This window comes from Anser brachyrhynchus (genome assembly GCF_964034855.1).
Source record: "Anser brachyrhynchus genome assembly, chromosome: 1".
NCBI lineage: Eukaryota > Metazoa > Chordata > Aves > Anseriformes > Anatidae > Anser > Anser brachyrhynchus.
The window spans coordinates 206,998,175-207,013,328 of record NC_137694.1 but is presented as its reverse complement, the minus strand read 5'-3'; positions in this window follow the sequence as shown (position 1 = coordinate 207,013,328).

Below are 15,154 nucleotides of genomic sequence, written 5' to 3'. Positions count from 1 at the left end.
TATACTATATGAACTATATACTATATACTATAAATGAACTATATGAAGCTGTAACTATTCTATAGGTACATAAAATTTATGAGGTGCCTAGGTATAGCATTTACCAGAATCCAATAAATAAATGAGACTCATTCAAAGTCTTCAGATGGGATTCAGTAGACTTCAGCAGGGGTTGTATCTGTGAAAAGCATTTGTCTTCTGTGGAAGGGGGTTGAGGTACTTAACAAAGGTTTACACTTGTTTACTGCCTATAAGGTATAATTTACTAACTGGGTGACTCATGTTACCTACTAACTGATTTGTACAAAATACTTGCACTTCTCAGGCTACTTCCTTTATGGTTCAAAAAGCCTTTGTCTGTAACACAGAACAAGAACAAGCAATTTTCAAAGGACCTTTTTCCCTTTTTTCACCCTGAGATTTTTGGAGATATTTAACAGAACTTAACATAAAATAAAATAATAATAATAATTTAAAAATCTGGAGATCATAGAATCATAAAAACATTTAGGTTGGAAAAGACCTTCAAGGTGATCAGTTCCAATCATCAAACTTACCTACTAAGTCCCATCACTAAACAACGTCCCGTAGTACCACATCCACACATCTCTTTAGAAGGATGGAGAATCCACTCTACCTGGGCAGCCTGTTCCAGTGCTTGGTGGATCAGACCAATCTGTCCAAGTAGACAGATTGAATGTAAAAAATAATAATAATAATTTTAAAAAAATTGTCAAGAAATCATAGAAAGTATGTAAGATTTTGATGTGAAATCAGTTTTAACTTGACTCAGAACCTTGAAAAAGAAGGTCTCTAATTATATGATTGGCTGACCTTTAATGTGGCAAACGAAATGGGTGTCACTGAAATAAATTTTTGCTTAGATGGAAACTAAGCTAGTGACAATTGTCTTCCAGTAGTCCCCTTATTTTTTGTATTTATTTACTACATTTTAATATTTCTAGTGTTTCATAGCTCTAATTTCACACTTGCCTCCACCAGCTTTGTGCTCTGCCTGTAACTTGAAATTCCAGTGATCTGTTTTTCTGCTTCCTTGGGTACCAATAAAACCTCCATCTGTGTTAAAAAATTAATATTGATGCGCAGATTGAGTATAAAAATGCACCTAGACCAGCTTCAAACAAGTCCTGGTGATTTCATTAAATCTTTTTAATAGCCACTGTCAGTGGGAACTCTGTGTTCTCAGAGAAAATGAGTTGCTGTATTTCTTCCAAATCATTATTTGATTTTTTAAAGCAAAACAGCCCCAAGATAAAATAACAGACAATTAGTTTGCCCACAGTCAAATTAATTAAGATTTGTCAGCTAAGATCCTTTATGGGGCAAGTGGTAGATGTAGCATGTTTTACTTTAAAACAAGAAAATCTGCTTTGTAAGTTAGTTTTACTGATTGTCCTATTACAAGAGGCTTGTACATTAGCTGGTTCAGTTATTGCTTTAACAGTTTTATCTCAGAGTGGGAAAAGGATTATACTGGTCCAAGGGCTTTTATGGCTCTTTTTTTTTTTTTTTTTTTTTTTTAGATTATTAGGAATACTAAATGAATTGTAATTACAGCAATCAAACACTGAAAACACAATAACTGGGACAGCATAAAATGTGGTCTGGAAAACTCTCATGATTTATTCAGGGTGTTTTCCCCAATCTGTGCATCTGATCAGGAGATATATTCAGATTGCTTCCTCTCCATCTGAGGCTGGGAAATATATGTAGTAGATTCCAGCAGAGAACTGAATAAGTAATATGTCAGACTGCAGGTCAGGTAGCAAATTTATAAAGTTTCCTCAGAAGTTTTCAGTATAACACGGATGCATTATTTTCCTCACTACGAATGGGGAAACTCTCTCTCAGCTAGGACTGTATACATAAGTTATCATGAAGTGAAGCAGGGTGTGGGTTTATAAGTACATCAGCTGCTGTGTGAGCAGCAACTCCCTGAAATCACACTTTTAGCCTGGAACAAGCCTACGTGGCTTGCCCCTCAGAGAAAGTGTGAAGTTGCTCACAGTCTGTAATATGAAGTAAATCACCTGGCTTTGTTCATGGAAACTTGTTTTGTTTGCTACATATCAAGTTACCAAGTAGAAACAGTAAACATATTTTTTCTATTTTTCTCTACTAATTTTATTTCAGGCCTTTAGTTCAATAAAGCCATTTTGGTAAATATATATCTCTTCTTTTTAACTGACTCATCACAGGCTTAATGACAAATCTATGTTTAGGCCTTGCTAAGTGTTGGGCTGAATGGGTTACTAAAAGTAAAAATCATCTCACCTAATTGTATTTATGTACTGGTTAGTGACATTATTAGTAGGGTGATGGTTGGACCAGATGATCTTGGAGGTCTTTTCCAACCTTAATGATTCTGTGATCCTTGTATCATCAGTAGGCAGGTGAGACCACATAACAGGTCTTAACAAAAGTCCATCTCCTTTAATATCTCATCCTTACCGGTGCTTGCAGCAGAGTAATACGAATAAAGGGAACTTGTAATAATGTTTCCCCAAAATATTTTTCAGTTTCCAACGCTTTCTATCTCAATGGCTGATATCTGTATTTACATTCTTCATGGGTTTTTCTTCTGGGAATATGCCTTGTGTGTCGTTGAACCCACATCAACTTTTAGCATCCCAAATATCACGCAGTGCAGAGTTCCTATGCATAACCACTTCTTGTGTGAAGAATCAATATTTCAATGGTATAAAAGACCCGCTGAGACAGTTCTTTTCCTGGCCTGATCTACTGGGCTGTTCCGTAAGTGGGAGCCATTCACAACTCCATCCAACATCCAGATTGTCCTTCACTGAACCTTACCCAGTTCTCTTATGTTTGTTCTGAGACAAGAAACAAAACCACAAACAAGACAGAGACGAACAGAGGATTCATACACTGAACATCTGAACCATCTCTCTGTCAAGACATTATCTCAGTCATTGCGTTTCCAAAGCATGTGATACAATCAGGCTCTGATCTACCTTCTGACTACACATTATTGTAATATTAGCAATAATGAACTACAGCAAGGGTCTGATGATATACAGTGCTGTGACACTGAATTTAGGTTACTAAACATCCACAAAAATGTTAGATGGACATAATATGAAAGGCACATCCATTGTAATTAATATACATTGCAAGTGGTTGGGCCTTGTTTATGAATGCTGCTTTTATCATTTTCAAATGATTATTTTAAAGGAATTTCTACTACTAAAGGGAATATTTTTATTTGCTGTTCCTAGGTATAGAAGTGGCAGATGACTGACTCAGGACTGCAAACAAATTTTGCAGTCACCTCTCCAGTACAGGACCTGGTTATTCCTGAGTGCCCTCTACAGCAGTACAGCACAAATCACATGTCAATTATCATGGATAATGTATTGAATACAAGGTAAGCCTGAAGGTTTTGTAGCTTGCAAGAGCACAAGAAATTATTGTCTGTGCACGAGTGCACCTGCCTTCTCTTAGACACATCACTGCACAAATTCCTGGTGAATTGGGATGATAATAGGACACATGGAACTGATACACAAAACCCACCAATTCATTCATGAGTGTGCAAAAATGCTCTCAAAGATAAAGGAAAATGCTTAGTGTGTTCAGGAATGCTAAAATTACCAAGCTATGAAAATCTGAAGCATACATATACTGATAAACATGGCAGCTATAATAAAACTGTAAGTGGCATATTGGAAAGGAAAAAGATGGAAACATTGAAAACTTTATATACATTTCTGGCCAAGAACATTTCTATCATTTTTAAAGGTTGCTAAAGAATAAGTTTTAAACTGTATTTGCTCTATTTTAACCAGCAAAAATATGTCACTTTTAAAACAGTGAATACATTACTGAAACAGCAAAAATCTCATTTAAGTATTATCTAAGATCATATAAAACTTGAAAAGTGTACCTCTTTCAGATTTGACAGTCATAGCTAGAGGGAATCTCCAACAATATATTAGTGGAACAATTATTCACACATCTCGTGGCATAGCCGACATCTTTCCTTTTACTTAGGATGGTTACTGAAGTGACTTACTAAGCACAGTGGGTTGTTCTTCAACAGTGACAAGGTTATCGTACAGCTGAAAGGGTTAATTCCACTGGAACAAATGCCTGGAGAGGATATTTATTGTGCACTAACCAGTACTTTATTGTCTAGAGATGCTGGAGAAAACCTATCACTTAGGCAGCCAAGGGAACTCCTGCATTGCCTTGGAAAAAAAAAAAAAAAGGCTCATATTTTATAACAAATATCATAATGACTGTTCCATATTTTATCACTGCATTATACACCAGGGAGCATTCTGCTCCAAGCTATCAGATCTGTATCCTATGCTGTCTGTCCTTACTCATCAGGCTATATTCATCTACACGAGCTTGTTCTTTCCACAACACGCTTTTCAAGTCTTTCTTCAGGAGTTTGATGTCACCCATGAAGATCTTTTTCTACATGATAATATGAGATTATTGAGCAAAGAGGGAGTGATAAAATGTTCCTCTGAGTTGGAGCACATGCTGAAGTGTTCTTGTGTAAATAACAACATATATTCACAAAGTAAACTGAATTATGCTAGTTCTACAGTCATGGAAGAAAGTCCAAATTTTATGAAGTTCATGAGTTCTTATGAACCTGGAAAATTAGGAATAAGTGGTTCGCAAGAAAGTATGGAAAACCTAGCTAGAATTGTCTTTCTTAAAAGTGTTGTGGTTTAACACCAGCAGGACGCTAAGCCCCACACAGCCACTTGCTCACTCTGTCAAACAGTGGGATGGGGAGGGAATCAGAAAGGTAAAAGTATGAGAACTTGTGGCTTGAGATAAAGCCAGCTTACTAGGCAAAGCAGAAGCTTCACATACAAGCAAAGCAAACCAGGAATTCATTCACTGCTTCCCATCGGCAGGCAGGTGCTCAGCCACTCTCAGGAAAGCAGGGTTCATCTGTAATAGTTCCTTGGGAAAACAAATGTCACCACTCTGAATGTCCCTCCTTCTTCCTTCTTTCCCCCAGCTGTTATTGCTGAGCATGACGCCACACACTGTGGGATGTCCCTTTGGCCGGTCTGGGTCAGCTTCTGTCTGTGTCCCCTTCCAGCTCCTTGTGCACCCCCAGGTACCTCGTTGGCAGGGCAACACCAGAAGCTGAAAGTCCTTGGCTCTGTGTGAGCCCTACTCTATGACAGGTAAACATCGGTGTGCTATCAGCATTATTGCCATCAAAAATCCAAAACACAGCATCATAGGAGCTGCTATGAAGACAACTTACTCTACCTCATCCAAAACCAGGAAAAAGAGTGAGCAGAATAAAGATGGAACTAGACAAAGAACTAGGACTAGAACTAGAACAAGGAACTAGACTTCCCCTGCATATATAAACTGAAAAACGCAGTTTGTGTTTGTGTGTTCTTGATTATTTTTTTTTTTTGAGTTGCCTAATAACTGCAAGAACTCATTAAGGAACAAGCTTTCATGAGCTTTCTGCTAGTCCAGAATATCAATTTTCTTATGAGATCTCTGAATTTGTAAAGGGAAAAAAAAAAAAAAAATACAAGCATTCAAACCTATGTTTAAAACACAAGAAACTGTTAAAATGAAATGTAACCCTAAGTTGGAGGGAAAAAAAATATGTAGGAGTCTTAAATAAAAAGCTTAATAAAAACTAAGATATAAACTTTCATTCTTTCAGTCATTAGTTGTACAGTTTGTAATCCACCAAAAAAAAAAAAAAAGTAAATTCTATCATTTACAGTCACTAAAGCCTTCTTCCTAGACACAAACTACAGCTAATTCAGCATACATTGAATCTCAGATACTCAGAGTTCAGGTACAGCTCATGTGTCCCTGAACTGGAATCTGGGACCATTCACTGCAATAATGAATTGTAATAATGAATGTAATATTAAAGGAAACATGTCCATGCACTCACAATTTGTCAGTTCATACTTTTGATTATTTTATCACATTCTTCTATTAGCACCAGGAAAGTAGGAAATTCAAAACTCTGTTGAAAGATGCTCTATTCTGACTACTCCATAGAGAATGAATATTGTTAGATGTCTTATATGAACTAGCTTCTATTAAAAGCAAATTGAAATTAAAAGCAAATTTTATTGCTTTATTGGAAGCAATTTTCTTCTCACAATAGCTGCCATATCCCCTACAAATTCAGAGCTGCACCCTCTTACAGGTATGTGACTTAGTATGTCTTACTGAACACAGTCTATCAGGAAATAAACATTGTTCTGCATAAAAGAGGTGAAAATTTATTACAGCTTTTCCATTCAGCAACACAGATTGTTAAATCTACTTGGCACAGCCAGAATGCAAATTACATGCTGCAACTCAACAAGATTAGTCCAAGTAGACATCTGGTAGATAGTTCCTTCTCAGTATCTAGACATTTCTTTATTCATTTATTTATTTATTTAACAACAACAACATCTTTTAGGAAAAACTCTTGTGATATTTTTGGATTTTTTAAATGTATATTGGACATGTATATTTACTCACAACGTGGAGGACAGTTGTATAACCAAGAAATTTACTTCCTTACCTGGACTTCCAGTGAAAACAGTCAATGCATGTGATTGAGAAGAAATCCATATGCAATTAAAGTTCATGGAGATTTTTTACTTCCCCTAATTCTAAAGAATGGATCAACCAGGAATCTGGAAGACTGTCCACTGCAGGTGAAATCATAGAATCATAGAATCATAGAATATCCTGAGTTGAAAGGATCCATAAGGATCATCAAGTCCAACTCCTGGCACCTCACAGGTCTGCCCAAAAGTTTAGACCATGTGACTAAGTGCACAGTCCAATCGCTTCTTAAATTCAGACAGGCTTGGTGCAGTGACTACTTCCCTGGGGAGCCTGTTCCGGTGCTTGACCACCCTCTCGGTGAAGAACCTCTTCCTGATGTCCAGCCTAAACTTCCCCTGCCTCAGCTTAACACCTTTCCCGCGGGTCCTGTCAGTGGTATTTACGGAGAATAGGTCACCTGCCTCTCCACTCCCCCTCGTGAGGAAGTTGTAGACTGCAATGAGGTCCCCCCTCAGCCTCCTCTTCTCCAGGCTGAACAGGCCCAGTCGCTCCTCATGTCTTCCCCTCTAGGCCCTTCACCATCTTCGTCGCCCTCCTCTGGACACTCTCCAACAGTTTAATGTCCTTTTTGTACTGTGGTGCCCAGAACTGCACACAGTACTCGAGGTGAGGCCGCACCAACGCAGAGTAGAGCGGGACAATCACTTCCCTCGACCGACTAGCAATGCCGTGCTTGATGCATCCCAGGATACAGTTGGCCCTCCTGGCTGCCAGGGCACGCTGCTGGCTCATATTCAACTTGCTGTCAACCACAACCCCCAGATCCCTCTCTGTGGGGCTGCTCTCCAGCATCTCATCGCCCAGTCTGTACGTATAGCCAGGGTTGCCCCGTCCCAGGTGCAGGACCCGGCACTTGCTTTTGTTAAACTTCATGCGGTTGGTGATCGCCCAGCTCTCCAATCTGTCCAGATCTCTCTGCAATGCCTTTCCACCCTCATCCGAGTCCACAACTCTTCCAAGTTTGGTGTCGTCGGCAAATTTACTCAAAACACCTTCTAGTCCTACATCCAAATCATTTATAAAAACATTGAAGAGGACTGGTCCTAAAATGGAGCCTTGAGGGACCCCACTAGTGACCATCCACCAGCCAGATGTGGCCCCATTTACCACAACCCTTTGAGCCCTGCCCATCAGCCAATTGCTCACCCATCGTATGATGTTTTTGTTTAGCTGTATGCTGGACATTTTGTCTAGTAGAATCCTATGGGAAACCATGTTGAAAGCTTTGCTGAAGTCCAATTTCCAATTTTCCATTCAGCCATGCCTTCAGTCACCATAGGACGTAAGACCAAATTTGAAAGTCAAAGCAGCACTGAAGCAAGAATTTTCAGTATATGAAGGCAATGGATCTGTGTCAATAGGTACACTTAGAAGCTGTTGTGTAAATACAAAATGATCTAATGGGCACAAGGGCATCATTTATGTATTTGCTTAAAATTTCTTCCTTTGACTTTTGCTTTCGCTAGGAAGCACAAAAGCTATTACAGGCAGTCTTCAGCTGATCATCAGTATCTCTTCAATTTCTTATTTCCATATTTATCCATTATGGAACCTATTCTAAAATCATAATTTTTTTTCTTATTTTTAATTTCAAAAATAAAGTAATTCTGCCTGCCTTCTATAATTGGGTTATTTTAGCCATCCCTTCTGAGAGATTTTATTTTCCAGAGAGTAAAGTGTTTAATTTACCCGTAGCACAATTTAATTTCTTGTAAATCCTTGAGGATCTAGTGCTTTTATGAATCTTATCTAAAGAAGATACATCAATCAGTATGGCATCACTAACTAGACTATGATATTTTTGAAAAATTATTAGCGGTCAGGGAAATCAAATGCTTTCTAACTATCTTTCTGAAGGCATCCCATCTTCTATTAGGAATATCATTAGGTTTATTAAATGGCTTCTCCAAACTTTTGACGTGAAGAATGTCCTTCATTAAGAAAGGGTTAGAGTGTCCTTTATCAGGGGAAGCATAGTCTTGCAGATGATATGATAAAAATTGCATGTGATCTGACCATGTTTAATGATCAAAACTTTCCTTAGTTTAAGAAAATGTCTTTTTTATAACTAAGGAATACTCAGTTCATAAGCAAACTTTAAAAGATTGATTCATTAGTTTTGCAAAGGAGTTACATTAGCATAAGACCAACACATAGAAATGGTGCTTCTACTCCCAAAATGGACACAACAAGATAAACAAAATCAAGCCTTTAAGAAAATATACATTAAATTTCAGTAAAGCTAGGTTTTCTCTTACTGAAGAGAGAAGTACAGCTTCTAATAAGGTTTATACAGAAGTAGTTTTTCCAAACTCTGGAAGAAAGTCTATTTCTGAATTATTATTTAGTAAATTCCATGTCTGTCTAATGACTTCTTAACATAAAAAGTATAATCGTTTTGAAGAGTTTCTGGTCAGCATGCCCAAATGCTTCACAGGCTCTCACCCAATACGTTTTGCTCTGTATCGTACAGAAAGGTCCCACTCAGGAAGCAGGGAATTAAGCTCAGTTTCCAAACTCAAGACAAACATTTACATTATCAAACTAGCAACATGTTCCTCAAGATCAGGCTCCTTCAGGGAGATTTATCTCGGTAACTTTAGCAACTGGTGATTCAGATCTCTACATTTGAGACAGTCACTTTTTGCTCCTCCAGGAGAGGAAGAGAATTAAAATGCTTTAAAAACATGATTCGCTTGAACCATTTTACACATTTTTGTTTGGGTAAGTGAAAACATATTCTAGAGTGCTCATTTTTTCTCCATTGACTGTAAAGTAGTTCTACCGATTTCAGTTCTTGCAAGCTGAATAAACATCTAAAAACAGAAGCCTACATTTTCCCATGGGATTTACACAAAGAGCATCATCTTTTTTCATTCTCACACAGTGTTTGTTTGGTAGCAGGGCAGGTTTGCAATGCCATTTGCATAAATTCATATCTCACATTCTCGCTGGTAGACTTGTAATTTACAGAAATGTGTTAGGAAATTCTCAGCAGACAAATCCAGGAAAAGACTGTATGGACATCCCTATTCTAATTCAAAAAAAAAAAACAGTGTTGCTACATCAGAAATTCATATCACAAGTTTTACATTTTCAGTAATGTCACAGGAAGTGGGAAGGGAACAGCAGGAAGACAAATACAAAATTCCTATTTATCTTAATGTAGTTAACTAATTATCCAGGATATTTAAGGCATTTTCCATGCAAATATGGATATTAATTAAATAGATACAGCAGATGAAATGCATGAATTAGGGATATATCTAAGTCTCAATTGTTTGCATCTGCCAAAAATAAAGAATCTTTTTCATTACGTCATTAAAGAAGAATGAGGTCAGTGACAGATAGGCCCTGGGTTTTCTCATAGAGACCAGGTAGTCACCAAGAAAGATGCTCTTACTCTGTATTAAGTGGTCTTTTCATTTAGCCCATAGTGTCTCCCATCAAACCATATCTTTTAAATGAATTCATTGTCCCTGACTTTGATTTCTGCATGTTGAAGTTTTCGTTTTAATTTTTCTTTTCTCTGGAACACAAAATTTGCTATTCTTCCAGCAGTTAACAAGAAACAGCTTTGAAACAATTGCACAACAAAGCCAGACTACTGAAAAGAAGCATCCTAAATGCAAAAGTTCTGCAAAGATGGATCTCTGATAATGGAAACAAGCACTGCAAGCGATTAAAAGCTGAAAGCATCTGGGAAAAAGCAAATTAACTGAGCTTCTGGAGTGAACAGACGTGATCTTTAGAGTTTAGAAATATGATTTCCCCCTTCTCATTCCCTAATGAAACACAGAGGCAGGACTTTAGCCTAATTTTTTCCACATCTTTTATTCTGAGGTACAATTGCTTCTCTGTGGGTTTACATCGAATTTATCCAAAACTTTATCCAGGAAAAAAAAAAAAAAAAAAACTATTCTAAAATCCATTGACATGAACAGGAGTAAACCTCAAGAAAAAAAAAAATTGTTTTTGAATTATTTTGATTGATTAAAAATGAAATATTAGAGAAAGTGTACAAAAGTGGAGAATGACATTAACTCAGTGAAAACATTTTCACTAATTGTTCAGCTCTAATCTTGTCATCAAACTACTTCATCAACAGAAATGTTTTAGCTGACTCATCTTTGTAAGCCTGACGCTATCTTGAGGACATATTTGAAGCCAAGGAGAGAAAGGGAAGGAACTCCTTAGCCTGGAGGTAGAGATTGCTTATATTACTGCCTTCAGTTAAGCCTGAGCAACTCACTGTGTAATACAAGCTCAGAGCAAAAGGTCATGTTAACCCTCAGATCTTACTAGCCTATATTTGCAAAGAAAGAAAAGTGAGCATTCATGGAGTTAGAAGTTCTAAAAACTAAGGTAAGTTATGTTTATATGCTCAGTAGAATATAGCTTGAAATAAGTTTATATTTTATTATTCTCAGCCTAACTTATATATACCATAGCAGCACTGCTGAAAAGGACCTGGAAGTCTTGGAGAACAGGAGGCCAAACCCAAGCCATCCACGTGCCCTGGCTGTGAGGAAGATCAACATCATCCTGGCTGTAGCAGAAGAAACAGGGCCAGGAGTCTGAGTAAACCATTTTCTCAGCTCTTATTAGACCACAGCTAGGTATTGCATGAAGCTTCAGGCCTCCGGTACAAACAGCACGGTGGTAAACAAGACAACTGTGGAGGACTGCAGCACCTGAACTGTGAGGAGAGAGACCCAGGCTCACTGAGCCAAGAAGCACCTAATAGCAGCCCCCCAGTGCCTATGGAAAGGTAAATAACAAGACAGATTCAAGCTCTTCACCGTCATGTATGCTGGGAGGATGGGAGGATGAGAGAAAATTGACATAAGTTGAAATGAGAGGTTCAGGCTGGATGTAAGGAAAATCTTTTCACTCTGAGGATAGTGAGGCAGAACAGGTAGTCCAGAAAGGTTGTGTAACCTCCATCACTGCAGATTTTCAAGACCAGAATACACAAAACACTGAGCTACCTGATCTGATCTGACCTCTGACCCTCCTTGGAAAAGGAGGTTGGACTAGAGACCTCTTGAAACCTCTTCCAACATGAGCTTTCCTGTGATTCTAAACCCCTGGAAGGAAAAACAAGATTTAACTTCTGAATTTGAGGTGTCAGCAAAGAGAATTTCTCCCTCAATTTGTTCTTTACTACATTTGGAAGTAGGTCTTAGTTGACATTCATTCTGAGTAGCAACATTACATCAAAGAAATACTTTTGTCATATTCCATCCTTAGCAGAAACAGCCTTCAAGACCTGAAATGTAGTCATCAATACCAATAATAACAACGAAAATACTTCAATATAAAGTTATAGAATAACCCTTATACAGGGATAATTTTTATAACAATGCTTTAGCACTTGCTTGCAAACACAGTAATTTATGATCTGTGATCTCTTCTGTGATCTGTCCTGACCACTATATGCAATACCTGTTTTCTAGGGTAGGATCAGCTTACTAAATGTAAATGTCTAACAGTGAGATAATCATTCTGGCTGCTTTTATGAAAGAGAAGCCAGCACCTTTATCTTACAAGTCTTCATATCCCATGTCTGAAATAAATCAATACACTCACAGTCCAAAATTGACTATTTTTGTTTCTATAGTGACTATAAAAGGAATTTATTTGATGTCAGATGAAAAGAGTCTTCTTTTGGGTATCCTCTCCAGTTTCTGGCATTTAGACCTCCATCTCCATGTGTGAACATGAAATAGGTAATTCTTTACCCAGAAAAATTTTGAAATGGGGTTTAATGACAAGACAGGATATTCTATGTACAGCGGCACAGGACATGTCCAGATACAGGTACTGACCAGTTCTGCTTACAGACAATCAACCATTTTTACACCTGTAACCCGCAGTTTTCAGACCATTGTTCCTCCCCACACCACCTTGAGCCTTCCCTTTTGCAACTTTTGGTTCATTCCCCATGTACCCCATAGCAAGCTGTACAATCCTGAAATGCTCTTCCCTGCACCCCGTAATGCAATCCACCCCCACAGGCCACCCCTGCCCAGTCTGTAGGGTACTCTCCCATTGATCCATGGAGCTGAATGTCACCTCTAGCCCATGGGGCTGAGGCTTCCCTGGTACAGCCCTGGCAGTGGCTGTGTTTCTGAGGGTGTTACTAGAGCTCCCCCAGTTACCCTTGTGCCTCTGTGCTCCTTCAGGTGTGTGGAGATGTGCCTTTTATCTAGTAACCTGACAATATATTTTTGCAAGGGAGAGCTAGAAGTGCACAATTTATTATCCAAACTTTTGCAGACTTTTCCTAAATAACACACAAAATCTAAGGGCTGAATCCCAAGTTAATACAAATCAGAGCACCTCTCATCTGGCCTTTAATGATTTCAGCATATCATCACTTTAAATGTGCCTTTTTCTTCGGCTTTGCCACACTATGAAACTTTCATTTTATATTCCATTTTTCAGGCATTAGACATGGCTACATGGCAATATTGTCAATATATATAAAACTATATGAGATTTACTTCTTTTCAACTCACTTGTTAAAAACTTTCTGGAATACTGCAAGGCAAAGCATGAATATCAGGTTAGGTATGTTATGTTGGCATGTGACATCCATAAAATCTTAGGCAGGTTTTTAAATATTTTTCCTCAATATTTTACAATAAAGAATACTCTGTTTCAGATTCCCATGAGGTCATTATAAAAAAAAGGAGAAAGAGAGAGAGAGAAATATGTGCTTTTTATGAAAAGACAATAAAATGTGTCTGGGAAGCTTTAAACTTCACTATTTTTTGGCAAGTTTTCCCTTTTCTTTTTTTCCTTCCATTTACAAACAGTTCAATACATCACTTCTGAAGACGACATTTCTTTTTTTCCCCACAAAACAAAACTAGAAAACCCCGAGCACCTAGATCATAAATTTATTTTTCTCATCTTGAACTCCACTTCAAACTTTGTTGTCTGACAGTTGCGTCTCCCTCATTACCAATGATTTTGCGGTATCTCTTTACAGCTGACTTTGTTCTGACACATAAGATCAGAAAAGCCTGAGCCTAAATGCCTAAGTCATAAATTTTAACTGTCCTTCAGTTCAAATGCTTCCTGAAGACTGTTCTCCATTTGGTGATTTGTAGATGTCGTGTTTTTTTTCCCCACTGTTATTACATTGCCCTCTAGAAATGCTGACAAAGATTGGCTGCATGAGTTCACCCTGTGTCAGCCTTTCATACACTTCCAACTTGAAATGTTTCTATTGTCATTACCAAGAAAGATTCAACATATGTAGATGCATATTCTACACACTATTATGCTTCCAGCAGGCAAATCACTTCTTTTGTCATGCTGTCAGATTTCTCAAGGCTACTAGGTGGTACTTCCCTACCTCTCTTTGTGCGGGGGACCCAACTCACCATGTGTGCAATAGAGGAAATGCTGTAGGAAATGCAGTTACTGGGGTGTCAGCAGGCAGCTGTTGAACTCTGGACTGTGCACAGGGCAGAGAGAAGGGCTTCCCAAACCATAGTTTCATGGTTGCTGAAGATCAATGACACATTTTACAAAATGTGGTTGTTAATGAGTATGCTGCGTAAATTCCTGTATTGGGTTTACATGGCAAAGCTTTAGCAGGGGCTGTGAGGGTTGGGGGTCCTGCAGGAATAGCTTCTGTTAAAAGAGCCCAGAAGAACCACAATCTCCATTTCTTCAGTCAGATACTGAAACACTACCTGTAGGGCATGACTGCAAAAAACACCCTTATAAAATACTTTCAAAGTTTCTAATCGCACCAATAGCATCTTCTCAGATTTGTCTAGGATCGTGCTGCAGAGTACATGCTAAGGTACATGTGGAGAGTAAGAGAATATGCAAAAAGACAGTCTGAGCTTTCTGCTTTGCTCAAAACAAGCCAACTGTATGAACAGTATATGGGGCTACTGTGGTGAACCTGTGCCTGTTAGGGGATCTACAGCACAAGGATGCTGCTTTTCATTGAGTAGTCTTACAGGGACCTATTGTGCTATGGATCAATGCCTGAAATCATTATATTTCTGGGAGGAAATCAGAGTTAGTCCAATCTTCAAGCATCTTATGGTTTGGAACCCGGTAGTCTTCAAGATAAGTGTTTGTGATGATGAATCATAGCTCAAAGGGGTGGTTAGGTACCAAATCCTTCCCTTTCTTTTGTCTCCCCTATAAGAGAAGCATGATATGAAATAAAGGCCAGGCTTGCCAGAACTAGTACTCTGAAAATTCTCTTTTACTTAGGAGTGTTGAGAACTGCAGAGATATTGCTGACACCTATGGATCTTTACTTATGTTTACAGAAGTTTACATACATTGCTTGTGGTGGAAAGTGCAGCCTTCTGTATTCTTGATTTGGTTATATGATTAATTTATATCAGAAAAATTTGGAAATACATGAAACAATAAATGTAACAATCAGAGATAAACTAGGGATAGGAGGAGAGAACCAGAGACATGTATGGGAATGATAGGGATAATGAGGATAATTTGAGAAAGGAGTGATTAGACAATGATAATATTCGTG